This window comes from Athene cunicularia (assembly GCF_003259725.1).
Source record: "Athene cunicularia isolate RWA chromosome 2 unlocalized genomic scaffold, athCun1 chr2_part1, whole genome shotgun sequence".
Lineage (NCBI taxonomy): Eukaryota > Metazoa > Chordata > Aves > Strigiformes > Strigidae > Athene > Athene cunicularia.
Window position 1 is genome coordinate 95010920 of NW_020799095.1, and position 17030 is coordinate 95027949.

A 17030-nucleotide genomic window follows, 5' to 3' on the forward strand; every position below is an offset into this window, starting at 1 on the left:
AAAGACAGCCCACAGGGGATGTGGATACTGGGGATTCTCTGAGAACTAACAAGATAAGAGTTTTTACCCAACTTGATTATTTTACACATTCACTCACTCCACACCAGTGTGAAACATGAAATTAACTGGGTTTTAGATTTTTTTTGTCTCTTGAGTAGCACTGTTATCCAAATTTCTAGACTTGAGAATCTATTCACCTTGATTTTTTTTTCCCTTGTGACCATGTTTACAATGTCAGAGTCATTTTGAGATGTGACTACACAGACAGAAAGATAAGCTTTTCCAGTCCCTTTGCAGGGTTAAGTTCTTAATGTCTTTGCATGCAATAATACTGACCTATTTTTGCTCCCGAAATGTCTAAGAGTTAAAAGACTTAGTTTTTCTCCTGTGTATGAACCAGTTTTCTACTGAGAACAGTGATTTCTGACAAGTTTTCCCATTCTTCATAGAAGTAGCCACTAAAAGAAAAGAAAGAAAAAAAATTATGTCTTGTTACAATTTTCACAGTTAAAATGCCATCCCTGAACTGAAGTCTGGGAAAATTGCAAGTAAAGAAAAAATGTTTACATGAAAATAAATATAAATGTATTAAGATTAAGCTTGGAGTAATGACTTGGATTAAATCTTACTTCATCCAGCAAGTTCATTGAACTTTGAGACGTATCTGTCTTACAAAACTATAAAACTATGATTAATCATATATGATATTTCTTAGGTATACAATAACAATTTTTACTATTGATTTATAAGATCTCAGTTGAATGCAGGTGCTTGTATTTATTTCAGAAAATTTTTTTTTTTTTTTTTTTTTATCCTTTGACATAAGTTAATAGAGATAACTTAATTCATTCTTCCCTTATGAGTAGAATTGATTTCAAAGGGGAATCCACATGGATGCGAGGATCAGCCCCAGCAGGTCCCTTGGCACAGGAAGACCTCTTGGGGGTTTGGCAGCCTGAGCTCGGGGACTTTGCAAGAGGTAAGGTCAACACTGGAGAGAGGAGAACAAGTTTTTCTGTTAAATCACAAATTTTCATAATGGAGTTCTGATAGGACTGGAAAAGTTCCTGAATTTGTAAAATATCAAAAAGCAGTAGAAAAAAATTAGAAGGGACAATACCAAAACACTTATTCATTTTGAAATCTATTTGTTTTAGGGGTGGCATTCTTTCTTCATTAGCCACACCTCTTATATAACAGTTGAGACAAATTTCAAGGAAAAAAAAAAAAGTTAAAATAAAAGGATTAAACAACCTTAAACCTAAAATAAAATGCCTTGTGCTTCAAGTTGAATAAAAAGTTTCAGATTGCTTTGAAGTCTCTCTACAGAGTTATTTCTTTTGAAGAGAACAAGCTGAGTCTCTAATGCTTGTATTTGGCCATAACTAGAGGAACCCTGCTCTGACATTCTACTGTCTGTAGCTGTTCTTCAGACATCTTATTTACCCATATGAGAAAATTACCTGATCTGATCAGGGCTTGTTCCAAACCAAAATGGAATTCCTATTCACACTGAGATTCTCTCATACACTGAAGACCTACTGCTTAAAAATCAATCAAGACACAGTCAGAAGACATTCGTAGTTGTCTGTAATATTTCTCCTAGTTGACAATCTAGCTATATTAAATACCTCTACTTAGCACTTCTCCCAGTAATGTGTCCTTCAACACTGTATGGTATTTTTTGGTGTTAGAAGAAAATTGCTTGTGTTAAAAACATAGCTGACCTACAAAACAACCTAATGATTGCAAGTCTATTTAAAACCTGAGTTGCCAATTATGTTCTGATGCTGTTCTTTCTCTCTGACAGGATATCTACTTTAAATAAAATTAAAAAAAAAAAAAAACAACAAAAAAACCAACACCAAACAAAAGAAAACAAGACTGTAGGACAGAGTTGTTTTATAAAAGAAAAGATAAAAATCTCTCTAACATAAGTATATTTTTAAAAGTTTAATTTTATTCTGAAAATTCCACAAAATTAGGCTACCCTTAACAAATGTATAAAATTCTCTTTCAGTTACACTCTGTGTCTTTTATATCAGTAAGGAAATACCATCTCTTGTAATTTTTACAGTAACACATGCTATATAGCTGTCTTACATGGGATTTCCTCTGAAAGTTAAAGGAAGACATCTTCAGATTTTATGAATAAATCCATTTCTGCCAATTTATCTTAATCTATTTCACCATAAATCAACAGAACTTAAGTGCTTAAAAATAAGATCTTGCATATATAAATCTATGAGATAGATTAGTCTTCAATTTTCTCTGTGTTGTATGTCGTTTTTGCCATCTCTGAGGTGAAAGATGAGTGATCTCTGGTGTATAGTTATTTTTAACTAACTATTCAAACAGGCTTTTTAGTTAAATACCCAGTTGTACCCAATTTTTAGTTAATTTATGCAAGTTTTATTATCTGGGTCACAACAGTGTCACTGAACACTCAGGCTCTGTTTGCAATCAATATAGATTAAGTTTTTCATTGCAATAATTTACCTTTTATTTCTATATAGACTAAATGAGTCTCCAAGGATTGCCATATTCTTATTGTCTTACAACTGGGAAATATTTTAAAAGCAACCAACCAAAATTTTTTGTTTATTCTGATATCCCGTTTTGTGGTCTTGGAATTTAACAATGATACTCGGTGAAAATAGTGAATATAACTTATTGCATACATATCAATTAATGGAAAGTTGGAATTCCAGAGTGGATCATATACTATTTAGATCTGTACTCTTTCATAAATACAAGCTAAGGTGTATCAATGGCTGCAGAAGCCATACAAAGTACACATTTACTTTCTACATTATTTCTATAATTATAAAAATATTTTGTCTTTTTCTTTTCTTTAAAGAACAACATAATATCTTACAATTTATTTCTTTAATATAACAGTAGATGTCCTTGTCTTCATGTCTTCATTTATTTCAGTAAGAAAACTTCTAGCTTTTCTGCTGTTGCCCTTTGATGCCAACTGCAAAACAAGCTAGTAGAAAATTCATGGATTTGGCACATGTATTTGAAGTTGAAATTCAGCTTAAACTGAGTCAATGTGAAGAATACAGACACATATACAATAATACACAGCAGGAATATAAACTTAGCATTTATTTGTATGTAATATTGCAGGCATGGTAAACTTCACAACTGTCAAAAATAAAACCTTTCTTTTATGAAGAAAAAGGAATGGAAAAGGAAACAGTGTACTTGTGAAATTTGCCTGTATTTTGATTTAATTGCAACTTGAAATTGCCATAAAATCAAGAGCAGAAGTGCACAAACAGAGTAGAAGTCTTAAAGCTTCATGTGGGAAACAATAGGTTCAAGTTAACATTCCCTCCTAGAAGAAGCCCAGTAAAAGCATATATTTGGTCAAGCACTGATTAACCCCTGTAAACTTTAAAACTTTTGGATAAAAACCATAATAGCAAGTATACAAAGTGGTGAAATCTTAGTGATCCATCAGAGGGTAAATAAGGGAAGTGGTAGTGGAATAATTGGAGACTAAACTAATTAGAACATGTAAAGGCAACGAATGTCAAAATGAAAATTGAAAATACTCCTGTAGACATTGTATAAAGGAGCCATGAAATTCACCATCAAAGTCTGTAGGTTAGATCGAAGCTTGGTGGGACACAAGGAAGACTAGATATTTAAAATTAAATATAATCACTTACTTCGGCTAGAACAAAGCACTGATAAAGAATATGTTCTGTAATATGCCAGATGAACAGCAAAAAGTCTGATTATATGGAAATGCCATTCCTTAAGAATTGCTTTACTACATAGTTTTGGATCACAACAGAAGACAGCTACCATATTTCCGGTCATTTCCTTTTCATTCATAAACATTTTCATACTTCTAATAGGAGGAGGCCAATTAACAACATTCGGAACCATACTATGAAATCAGTGAGATTTCATTTTTCCCCCTTCTCCTCCCACTGCCTCCATTAAGAATTTGCTTGAAGAATTTAGCTGTTTCAGGGGAACAACTGTGAACTGCTAACATTTTAGTTGCTATCCAAATTAGGGAATAAGACATGTTTCTTATATATGAGCTTTTTAAATTGAAACAAATATATGATAAGCATCACTGTATTCCTTGCATATGAATGAAGGCTTCAGTTTTACAGCTCTATTAGTTTACTGTCTGTGACTCAATACTGATTCAGAATCTGGTTCACTACCCTGACTGTAATATGACTCTACTTGTTTGTTGCCTTCATATATACCTGAGCCTGAAGTATATAGTGTATATTAATGGCTGGGGTAATAATTAAATGTTGCCAAATGTTTTTGTCTAACAAACCTTTCAAATCTTATTAATCTAAAATATTACATCAATAGCATCCTAAGGATTCTGTGTTTTTTTTTTTTTTTCTAGCTGCCTCTAGTTTTACAAGTATCTCTCAGAAAACTAGGACTGTAAACAAGGCTAATACTCTCCTTACTTTCTAATGCATAAGATATAGAAACTTTTATTCTGTTGCAGAGAATGAAACCAGGCTGGAGACCTGAACCAGAAACACTGCAGCTGTTTTAATATGCTGTATATAGAGAGACAGAAAAGATAAAGAAACATGTTTTTCACCTTCCTGACCTCTGCTCCTTGCTAAAAATACATAAGTGACAATTTTAGGTAGAGACAACTTCCTTGTCACTTAAAGGTTCTTCAGACCTCAATGCATCTTCATACCATTCTCAGTCAGAATGCTGACTGTAGACATTGACCTACAACCTCTGTCTACATTTTTATGCTTTTGTGGAAGTCAGCCCATTCTAACCTGAAACATATTTTAACATTAACAAAGCCATGTCCTGGTTTATACAAAATGTGTGTTTCCACTGTAATATTTCCAATTGATTTTCTCATAAATTCTTCTAGTGGATAGCATAATTTTTCAAAGTTTCTGAGCAAGAATCCATATGAGATGAATACAGGAAAATTGTGGACAGATTAGCATTACCAAGAAAAAAAACTACCTTAAAGATATCTCCTTAAGGAAAACAGAAATAACTCTTTGATTACATGAAATGCAAAAGTAAAAATGATCCACTAAGAGTAGGAAAGTTACTTCTAAATAAGCTAAGTAGTTGCAGAAAAATACAGTTGGTACTTATACATTTTCAGTTTCTGCTTTAAAAAGACAGGTGTTAAATTTTTCACAGGAACATCTCACCAGTGTTTCTGTAAGCATGAGAACATTGAAAGAATTATTTAGTTGTTGTTATTTCCTGCTAGTCTTCAAAAAAAATGTCATATCCATTGTTGTTCAGCTTCTTTTGTTAAGAAATCTTAATGTGCAACACTATATAGAAATTACTATTTTATACTGTATAACATACTTAGAAATAACTTCTTTGTTAAATTTGTTACTTTTCTTCCAAGACTGCATGATATTTCATATAGCTGATTCTGATTAGCCCAATTTTGTGTAATTACCATCAATTTGATGCAAGAAGAAAATAGACATTTCAAGTGAAAACAAATTCCTTGCAAATCTCTACACATGCAATAAATCTAAATTGTGCAAACCACCTGGGAAGACATTTCAAAATATTTTCTACTTACCGAAAAGACTGAAAATTTCAGGACTTGAATTTTACCACTTTCATATGCTAAATATGGAGCAACTGTTTAAGAGTAACTGCATTTACTGTCCCCAAGTGCTTTGCATTAGGTAACAGTAATGCAATCTTCTTGGATATATCTATCATAACCCTCAGTATTTCTGTCTGTGTTGAACCTATGAATTGACTTATTACAGTCTCAACAAGCCTAATCATCATGCCTGATACCATGTATTCTGTGCCACTCCAGACGTGAGCTGCAAAGGAGGGCAGTGGGGATTCAGAGTGGGTGGAGACTGGAGTGACAATGCCCCATGCCTCTCATGTACAAGAGCATCTCCCAGGGAGTGCGAGCAACCAGGAGCACGGTGAACAGAAAGTTGTGGCACAGCAGTTCACCAGAAATAACGTGGTGACCCAGATGGAGCTGCCACGCAAACATGCAGTGGTTGAGGTCCCAGGCTGCAGGGAGTGCCTGAGCCTGTCAATTCTGCTGGAGGGCAGCAGTGACAACACCTGTGTGTGCTGTGATCAGCTGGATGACCTGCTCAGCCTGGTGGTGGAACCCAAAGAAGAGGTTGAAAGATTAAGAAGCATTAGGGAATGCGAAAGGGAAATTGATTGGTGGAGTAACACCCTAGCACCACTAAAGCAACAGGAGCAAATGGAGGTTCCAAAAGAGGCAGGTGATCCCTCACCTCCTTGCTACAAGGCAGAAGGAGGGGACCTAAGAGATGAGGGAGACTGGAAACAGGTCCCTGCTCAGGGAGGCAGGAAAATACCTTCCTGACCTCCCTCAACTTCCATGATGTCCCTTCACAACAGATACAGGGCCCTGGAACTTGTGAAAGAAGCATAGAAGGATGAAGAAAATGAGTCAAACAAGGAGGAAGATGAAGGTCCACCAAGGCCAGGTTGCTCTAGACCAGGTATTAAAACCAATTCTAAAAAGAAACACAGAAGGGGCATTGTAGTGGGTGACTCAATTCTGAGGGGTGTCAAAGGCCCCATATGCAGACCAGACCCGCTTCATGGGGAAATCTGCTGTTTCCCTGAGGCCCAGGTAAAGGACCTCACTGTAAAGCTAACCACTCTAGTGAGATCTAAGGACTACCACCCTCTTTTGTTTTTTTCAGTTAGGTAGTGATGATATTACCAGGATAAGTCCTAAATCAATAAAGAGAGATTTCAGGGCCTGGGGGAAACTGGTTAAAGGGTCAGGGGCACAAACAGTGTTCTCCTCCATCCCTTCAGTTGCAGGGCTGGATGAAGAATATTAAAGGAGAACTCAACAGATGAACTTGTGGCTCCATGACTCGTGTTACTGGCAGGGCTTTGGATTTTTCAGTCACGGGTTAGAATACAGAATGCCACACATTTTGGCATCATATGTGATGCACCTGTCCTAGACAGGGAAAAGGATCTTGTGGCAGGAGTTATCTGGGCTTATTGAGAGAGCTTTAAACTAGATTTGAAGGGGAAAGGGGACAAAACTGGAACTCCCAGACATAAGCCCCAGGGAAGACTACCACAGTTTGTGGGCTGTTGTGCCAGTGATGACTCTCACCTTGCCATTCCAGTGGATACAAGGAGATGGAGACATGCAGCACAACAAAGATGCAAGTGATACTGATGGATCAAGGATCCATGGTAACACCTGTGAAAGGTCAGGCCAAATTTAGGACCTCTAAATGCAAAAAGGTGCTGGGGACATCAGCCCATCTGAGGTGCATTTATATCAATTCACACAGCATGGGTAACAAAGAGGAGGAGCTTGAAGCCATGACAAAACAGGAAAATTATGAGGCAGTGGCTATCACAGAAACATGGTGGGATGTCTCCCATGACTGGAGTGCACCGATTGATGGCTACAAGCTCTTTAGGAGGGATAGACAAGGAAGGAGAGGTGGGAGGGTGGCACTGTGTGTTAGGGAATGTTATGATTGCTTTGAGCACGAGAGTAGTGAAGACAGGGTGGAGACACTCTGCGTTAGAATCAGGGGGAAGGCCAACAGGGCAGATGTTGTAGTGGGAGTCTATTATAGACCATCTAACCAGGACAGAGAGGTGGATTAAATATTCTATAGGCACTTAGGAAAAATCTCACAATTGCTGGGCTTGTTCCTGTGGGAGACTTTAACTTCCCAGACATCTGCTGGAAATACAACACAGCAGAGCGAGATCAGGCCTGGAGGTCGCTGGAATGTGTGGGACACAACTTCCTGATGCAGCTGGTGAGTGAACTGACAAGAGAAGATGCCCTGTTGGATCTCCTCTTTGTGAGTAGAGAAGGACTGGTGGATGATGTGGCGGTTGGAGGCCAACTAGGGCACAGAAATCATGAAATAAGAGAGTTCTCTGTTCTTAGAGAGGCCAGGACTTCCAAAGGGCTGACTTTGACTTGTTTTGGCACTTGCTTGACAGAATCCCTTGGAGATGGTCCTGAAGGGTATAGGGGTCCAGGAAGGCTGGGCACTCTCTTAAGAAAGTCTTAATGGCTCAGGAGCAGAGGGTCCCCAGGTGCTGTAAGAGAAGCCGATGCCAGAGAAGACCACCCTGGCTGGACAGGGAGCTTTAGCTGGAACTCAGGGAGAAAAGGAGAGTTTATGGCCTTTGGAAGAAAGGGCTAGCAACCCACAATTATTACAAAGGTGCTGTGAGTCTATGCAAGGTGGAAACCAGGAGGTCTAAAGCTCAGCTAGAAATTAATCTGGTTTCAGCAGTCAAGGATAAAAAGAAATGTTTCTATAAGTATGTCAACAGCAAAAGAAAGATCAGGGAAGGCCTCCATCCCCTGCTAGACACAGGAGGAAACATGGTAATGAGTGATGAGGAGAAGGCTGAGGTGCTTAATGCCTTCTTTGCCTCAATCTTTAATAACAAGACTAGTTGTACTGAGGGAATCCAGCCTCTTCAGCCAGAAGACAGAGACTGGGAGAACGACCCCCCCACAGTCCAGGAGGAGACAGTGACCTGCTGCATCACACAGACACACACAAGTCGATGGGATGGGATGATGGGATGGGATGGGATGGGATGGGATGGGATGGGATGGGATGGGATACACCAGAGCGTGCTGAAGGAGCTGGCTGGGGCATTCACCAAGTCACTTTCCATCATTGACCAGCAGTCCTGGCTGACGAGGGAGGTCCCAACAGATTGGAAATCAGCCAATGTGACACTCATATATAAGAATGGTCGGAAGGATGATCCGGGAAATTACAGGCCTGTGAGCTTGACTTTGGTGCTTGGGAAGCTGATGGAGCAGCTCATCCTGAGTACCATCTCACAACACATGTGGGACAACCAGATGCTCAGGCCCAGTCAGCATGGGTTTGTGAAAGGCAGGTCCTGCTTGACAAACCTGATCTCCTTCTATGACAGGGCGACCTGCTTATTGGATGAGGGAAAGACTGTGGATGTTGTGTACTTTGACTTCAGTAAGGCCTTTGACACCATTTCCCATCATTCTTCTGGCAAAACTGGCTGCTCATGGCCTGGAAGGGAACATGCTTCTCTGGGTAAAAAACTGTCAGGATGGCCGGGCCCAAAGAGTTGTGGTGAATGGAGTTAAATCCAGTTGGCGGCCGGTCATAAGTGGTGTCCCGCAGGGCTGGGTGTTGGGGCCACTCCTGTTTAACATCTTTATTGATGATCTAGACGAGGGGATCGAGTGAACCCTCAGTCAGTTTGCAGATGACACCAAGTTGGGTGGGAGTGTTGATCTGCTCGAGGGCAGGGAGGCTCTGCAGAGAGACCTGGACAGGCTGGAGCCATGGGCTGAGCCCAACTGGAGGAGTTTCCATAAGGCCAAATGCCGGGGGCTGCCCTTGGGCCACAACAACCCCCAGCAGCGCTACAGGCTTGGGGAGGAGTGGCTGGAGAGCTGCCAGTCAGAGAGGGACCTGGGGGTGCTGATTGACAGCCGGATGAACAGGAGCCAGGAGTGTGCCCAGGGGCCCACAAGGCCAATGGCATCCTGGCTTGTGTCAGCAATAGCGTGGCCAGCAGGGACAGGGAAGGGATCTGACCCCTGTACTGGGCACTGGTGAGGCCGCCCCTCGATTCCTGTGTTCAGTTTTGGGCCCCTCACTCCAAAAAGGACATTGAATGACTCGAGCGTGTCCAGAGAAGGGCAACGGAGCTGGTGCAGGGTCTGGAGCACAGGTTGTATGGGGAGCGGCTGAGGGAACTGTTTAGTCTGGAGAAGAAGAGGCTGAGGGGAGACCTCATTGCCCTCTACAGCTACCTGAGAGGAGGTTGCAGAGAGCTGGGGATAAATCTCTTTAACGAAATAACAAGTGATAGGACAAGAGGTAATGGCCTCAAGTTGTGCCCGGGTAGGTTTAGACTGAATATTAGGAAGCATTTCTTTACAGAAAGGGTTGCTAGGCATTGGAATAGGCTGCCCAGGGAGGTGGTGGAGTCCCCATCCCTGGAGGTGTTTAAGAGCAATTGTCGACGTAGCACTGAGGGACATGGTGTAGTTGGGAACTGTCAGTGTGAGGTTAAAGTTTGGACTGGATGATCTTCAAGGTCTTTTCCAAGCTAGATGATTCTGTGATTCTGTGAAGAAGAAAATTAAATGTTGTGGCGTTTCTCTTAATCCATCCTTGCTCTCCTACCACCTTTGCACTGTTGACTAGTCATTAGTGTTATGATAAAAAAGTGTGTAAATGAAAATATCCATACATTTGTCTTCTGTCGCTCCTAATTCCAACCATGGTTCAACCATAGACTCCAGCAAAGAGCGGAGTCCTCTGGGAAAGGAACCTTTTGTTCTCCAGTGCCCAGTTATAATATCCCTGCCTTAGAGTATAAAATGATGGGCACCAAAGTGCCTGAAGAAAAGAGTTGCTCTCTGGTGGCATTTTACAGTGCTGAAGGTAGGTGGGATTAAAACTCTGCTTGACCAACTGAAAATTGCATTCTGGTCTCTAGATTAGGGCAGAGACCCTGTCTTTGTCTATATATTAACTTCTGACTAATGTAAAAAGACAAATTACAGATTGTCAGCAGCTCTATCTAATCTAATGTATCTATCTATCTATCTATCTATCTATCTATCTATCTATCTATCTATCTATCTATCTATCTAATCTATCTATCTATCTACCTATTTTTACCCTTGAGCAGCCTAATGATGCTGATACCCTTAGTCAAGTAAAGAATTTTTTCTAGCCTTGCAGCTCCATCTGGCCTTGTAGCCAGGCTCATAAGTGCCTTAATGAATGAATTAATACATTTCATAAATAATATCTATTTCATACCAGGATCAAAATCTATTCAATATTTCATGCAGATCCTGTTTAATTTACTGCAGTCCAGCTTCTGACAGTCTAATTCCAATTGACAGTATTCAAAGGCTGACCCTATTTTTACTATATATTAAATATAGTTGTAGCTAAAATTATAGCTAAAATTCAGTCTGAAATATATCTTAGTTTGTATGAATTCCATAGCATATACTTTCCTAATATGCATTTTATTTTCTTGCTTTTCTTAAAGGAACAGATATACAGACTATGATCCTTTATTTCTTTTTTCCTTTTTTTTTCCTTTTTTCTTTTCATTATGTCCTGGTTCAGCTAGGATAGGGTTAAGTTTCCCCAGCAGAGAAGGGGGAAGGGATCTCCAGCCAGGTTATTCATATCATGCTTATGTCAGTTCCAGGCATGCGAGCACAGGAACTTTTTCCTTTGTGGCTTTGGTGATGGGGAGTACGTGAGCGAGTTGTCTGTAACCATTTGCGTTATTTATCTGTATATCTTCTGTCTTGTTTACTGTTATTACTGTTTATCGCTGTTATAATTGCTACTGTTGTTGTTCAGATTGCTTATCACACCGTTGTATTAAATTTATTCTTATTTTAATCCGGGGTTTGTGCCCTACTTGTGTCCGAGGGTGGGAGAGGGATAATGGCAACGTGGTCTCCGGTCCTGGCAGGGCTTAAACCACCACACCTTCCAACAAATTATACTGTGAAAATAGAGAGGATACATAACTGTGCAGATTTAGTAATGTAATTCCCATGTCTTTGAAAACTTTCCAAATGAACAGTGGCATTTGTGATGCAGCAGAGAACTTCACATCTGATAACAGAACACCTTAATACCCTTACTGACATCAAACATAATATACATGTCTACAGCCACAAGTGTCTGTGCTATATTAGTGGCTTGCACAAGTGACCATAAAACTCCTCTGAAAGCCTTCTTAAATTTCATAGCTTTCAGATGTATAAACAAGATATTTATCATTAGATTTACTATGGTATATGTATTGTATTATTAGTAGGAATTCAAAATGTTTTTACTAAAGTAAATATATGCACAGGAAGATCCACTGAACTGGTTTAAGGAGGAGCATACAGAAAATAATCAAGGGGTAAGAAACATCACCACCCAAACATGAGTATACAGTCCTATGTAATACTTGTAAAAGCAAAAAACATATAATATACAATGCACATTTATTTATATAAGTATAAACATCTTATATCATGAAAACCAAAACTCATTAGTTTAAAAGTTGTGAAAATTCAATCCAGTTGAGACTGATTGTTTAAAAAGTGTGTTAAACAGCAATTGAAAGAAATAGATTTCCCTGATAAAATGCTTTTGTCAAAACCACCGCCAAAGGATATGCTCACAATAGAAAGGAAACACAAGTCATTATTAGTATGAGTGAGGATAACTTGGAGGTGTATGACCACTAACGTGTATTGATCTTAGTTGAAAGCCTTTTCATTACTTTCTGAAATTTCACTTACTGACATAGATGCTTTCCAAAGTCAAATACAAGTGCTGTGTCTGTCACATGCAGTCAAAAGAAGAGAGAAACATAATCTCCAAAGGTGCTTTTGACAATTTTACCCAGTTCTAACTGAAAATCAGTGCAATGTACCTAAGAATTAAGCTACTTAGATGTACTTGAAAATAGCATGGTTCTTAATTAAAAAAATCCTTTTTACATATGTATCACAGGTAATGGGAACCAGAAGAGTACATATGGTATGTTTATAAAAGGAAAATCTTGTTCTATCCCAATCAGTTAGCAGCTGCTCTGCGCCCTAAAGCCTGATGTTTTATTCCTATTACCTTAATTTTTCTGCAGGAAAAAAATACCTGTCTGTGTATATTTATGTTAACCATTTTGTCTGAAATTTTCTAAAGAGCCTAAGGGAGTTGAATTCAATCAGAGGTGGGTATCTAATGACTTTAAATCCTTTGGAAACCTTTTTTTTTTTTTTTTTTTAATTTCTAATCTTTCTGCTGAACATAACTCTTGACCTACTGGTATCCTGTGGCAAGAATTTTTCATAGGTCCTTTCATAGTCTTTCTCAAAATAGTATAACATGTATATATATAAAATATACATAAATATGAAATTCTAGTAGAAGACAAAGATAAAAAAGAAAATATTTCCATGGCAAACTGTACTGGGTCTGGCTGAACTGGAACTGGTTTTCCCCTACAGCAGCCCTCACGGTGCTGTGTTTTATGTCGGGAGCTGGCAGGGTGTTGATGGCACCCTGGTGTTGTGGCTACTGCTGAGTGGTGCTCACACAGCACCAAGGCTCTTTCTGACATTTCCCCCCAGTGGGACGGGGTGGGCAAGATCTTGGGAGGGGACACATCCAGGACACTGACCCGAACTGACCAAAGGGATATTCCAGACCATATGACATCTGCTCAGTATAAAGCTGGGAGAAAGGAGGAAGGGGGTGGGGTCACCCTTGGTCCTTCGAGGCAACCACTACGTGTATGGGAGCCCTGATCCTGAGAAGGGACGACATCGCCTGTCCATGGGAAGTAGAGAATAAATCTGTTTGTTTTTTGCTTCCGTGTGAGGACCTTTGCTTCGCTTTGCTTATATCAAAACTGCTTTTGTTTCACCCACAAGGGTTAGTTTATCTTCTTTCCCCTCTCTGCCTTGTTGAGAAAACAAGGGGAAAGGGAGTGGGGGAAGTGATAGAGCGATTTGGTGGGTACCTGGCATTTAGCCAGAGTCAAACCATCACACAAACATAGCAAAAAAGTAGTTTGGTGCCGAATATTTTCTATATTTGTGTCTAATGGACAGTGTTTCCCTTGTCAAGTCAAGAAAAGAAAAAAAACAAAGAAAAGACTATAAAGGCAAAATGATGTATGTTTTGCTCCTTCTTATTAAGTTTAAGGATACAAAGTTGCCATGGCGACCTCTTCGCTTCTGCATAAGGTATGATAGATTTGAATGTAACAGAAAATAGATGACAACAGCCAAAGCAATTGTCAGACATTCAGGTGGTGGTGTCTCATTTGGAAACAGTTACTATATATAGTACAGCTACATACTTCATTTCTCCTGACAAGAACTGCTGACAGGAGCAACCCGTCCTTTGACTGACAAACTGGAATAGGCTGCCATTTTCCAGCCTTAGAACTGAAAGGACGGCTTGCCTTTTTATTAAGTACATTGAAGAACAAGCATTATTTAAGGTTTTTCACATGGGTACGTACATCCAATACTGGCAAAAATAATGTGTCTTACTTTAAAACCTGGGAGCACACTGGCACTTTCCAAATTGGCATGCCAAATTAGCTTCTGTTGTGACCTTGTTCATTCCTATTAGCTGGATATTAGACAAGAATCCCATACCACTTTGACAAGGGCTTTTTTTTTTTTTTCTTCTATTCTGCTGTTATTGAATCCTATATGAGTGATGGACGAGAAAAGTGCATGTCTGAATAAGCAGAGGGAATCACCCTAATGAATTATCTTCTGCATTGCAATATGCCATGGATGAAACAACATGCCCATTCCATATTAACTGATGTGACCGTTTCATTTCAACTACTTTTCATAGTTGCCATCACTCAGAAAGGCTGGTGTTTACAGCTCTCACAGGGAGAATATGTGTCTGACAAACTGTGTTGGAGGTATGAAACTTAATGGTAACAAAGCAGAGACATAAGAATGTTCATATCAGTAAAATACAGCCTTGGGATCCTATTAAGATTCAAACGTTCCTTTACATTTGAATTTATTTTTTTCTGTTGTAATTTTCCTTAGGTCAAATCAGCTCACTGCAGCATCTTATTAACAATCACAGGCTATTAGATTTAGTCAGATAGTCTAATTGGACTCATTCTTATTCTCCCAAAGATTTTCTAGTCACCTTAATGCCATTTTAATACTGATGCTTATTTTGTCATATATTATGTGTCTAGAACTATAAACAAGCTTGGGTGTTTTGGTTTTTTTGTTTGTTTGTTTTTTGGTTTTTTTTGTGTGTGTGTGTGTTTTGTGGGGGTTTACTTTAAAATCATATTTGTTTACAAGCAATTTATTCTGCAAACACATTTTATTTCCTGTGATCTAAGCCTATCTTTCCCTGTGTGTTTGCAGTCTGTTTTTCAATATGTTGTCCCTGTTTGCACATTTCCCTCTTTGTTGACAATTATCTCTGTTGTCAACAAAGTGAAATAGTTCTTTTGACGTAAATTATTTACAAATCTCAGTTAAAGCCAAAATAATCACCTGTCAACATTGTATGTGGTTTACAAGGAGACAATTATTTCAAAAATATTAAAAAAAAAAAAAAAAAAAAAAAAGTAACACAAATGGGTTTTAAATAGAAGGCAACAAAGATTTGATGGATGATTTGTGTATTTAAGGAACAGTTGGAAATAATAAGAAAAATTACAATATGCCCTAAATTATATATGCATATAGCCATTTAATGATAATTTAGGTCTCACCAGATTCTTGTGAGCCGTTGTTGAGCTAGGCTGCCTCAAGGCAGTGGTGGGTACCCCAGCTAAAAGTAGACAAGGAAGTCATTAGTTAAATCCACAGCTGATATAAAACGGTACAGGTCCATTGTCTTCGCTGAGACTTCACCTTTCACACTGACTGAACTTTCACTGTACCTGTGAAGAGTCACTCTTTTTCTGGATAAGAAGGAATGCAATATCCAGTTCTCCTATACAGTTACCATGTCCTTATTGGGAAAAGTTTGATGGACAGTACAAAGCAGGAATGGAGTCAAGAGGTCCTTACAGTTAATGTTTTAAAATCATGCCAAGGACTATAGGTTTTGGAGTATGTTTTTAAGAAGGTCTAGAGACCTTTCTTAAAAACTCTTATAGTTTAGAGAACTTTATTCTCTCTGTGATCAACAAGATGTTAAAAAAAACCCTATTCAAACATTTTCTTCTGCATTCTGTAGAACCCCTGTTTATGAGAGACATACTGTAAGGACACTGTGGACACTAATGTTTCCTAGTCATACCTTTCCTGAAGCTAGTCATAATTATAGTCTAAAACACTGCACTTTTCATCTATCAATGGGGAAATGAATCCTTGTCATCATGCGGTGAGATTTAGTTACCCCCCTTTGTTCATCATGCATTATTTTATTTTTGTTACTTTTTATTTAGTACAACAAGAGAAGTAAATGCATCTCACCAACTTGTGAATTTACTTTTTTTTTTTTTTTTTTTTTTTTTGGTCAGTACTTAACTTCTATGTTCTAAACTGAATTGATCCCTTTCTACTTTATATCCATATGAGTGTCAGTCCTGTGAAAAATTGTGTGGATAACTGTGATGTATGCTTGAACAGTAGAAGAGTTCCTTTAGTGTATTCTGTTGGAAACTATTTGTACGTAAGCACCTCACAATTTTATGGGATACAGCCTACCTTGAAATCGCTCACAGTGTGTGTGTGGTGGGGTTTCGGTAACAGGGGAGGGGGCTACAGCAATGACCCCTGTGACAAGCTTCTTGAAGCTCCCCCAGATCCAAGTTGGAACTGCCTCTGGCCAAGGACGAGCCAGTTAGCTATGATGGCTGCACCTCTGTGATAATCTATTTAAGAAGGGGAATCTGAGAGGAGGAGGAGTTGTGAGGGAGATACCTATATAATCACCAAGGTCAGTGGAAGAAGGGAGGAGGAGGGGGAGGTGTATTGAAGCAGAGACACTCCTGCAGCCCGTGGTGAGAGGTCAGGCTGTGCCCCTGCAGGACATGGAGGTCCACAGTGGAGCAGATGCCCACCTGCAGCCTGTGGAGGACCCCACACTGGAGCAGGTGGCTGTGCCTGAAGGAGGCTGGGACTCTGAGGGCAGCCCACGCTGGAGCAGTTTGTTGTTGGGAAGATTGTAATGTGTGGGAGGGACCCATGCTGGAGCAGTTCAGGAAGAGCTACAGCCCATGGGAAGGACTCACGTTGGAGGAAGTACATGGAGGACTGCCTGCTGTGAGAGGCACTCCATGCTGGATTAATGAAAGAATGTGTGGAGTCTTCCCCCTGAGGAAGTAGAAACAGCAGAGATGATGTGTGATGAACTAACCACAGCCCCCATTCCCCATTCCCCCACACTACTGAGGGAGAGGAGGTAGAGAAACTGGGAGCAAAGCTGAGCCTGGGAAGAAGGGAAGGATGGGTATTTAAGATGTGGTTG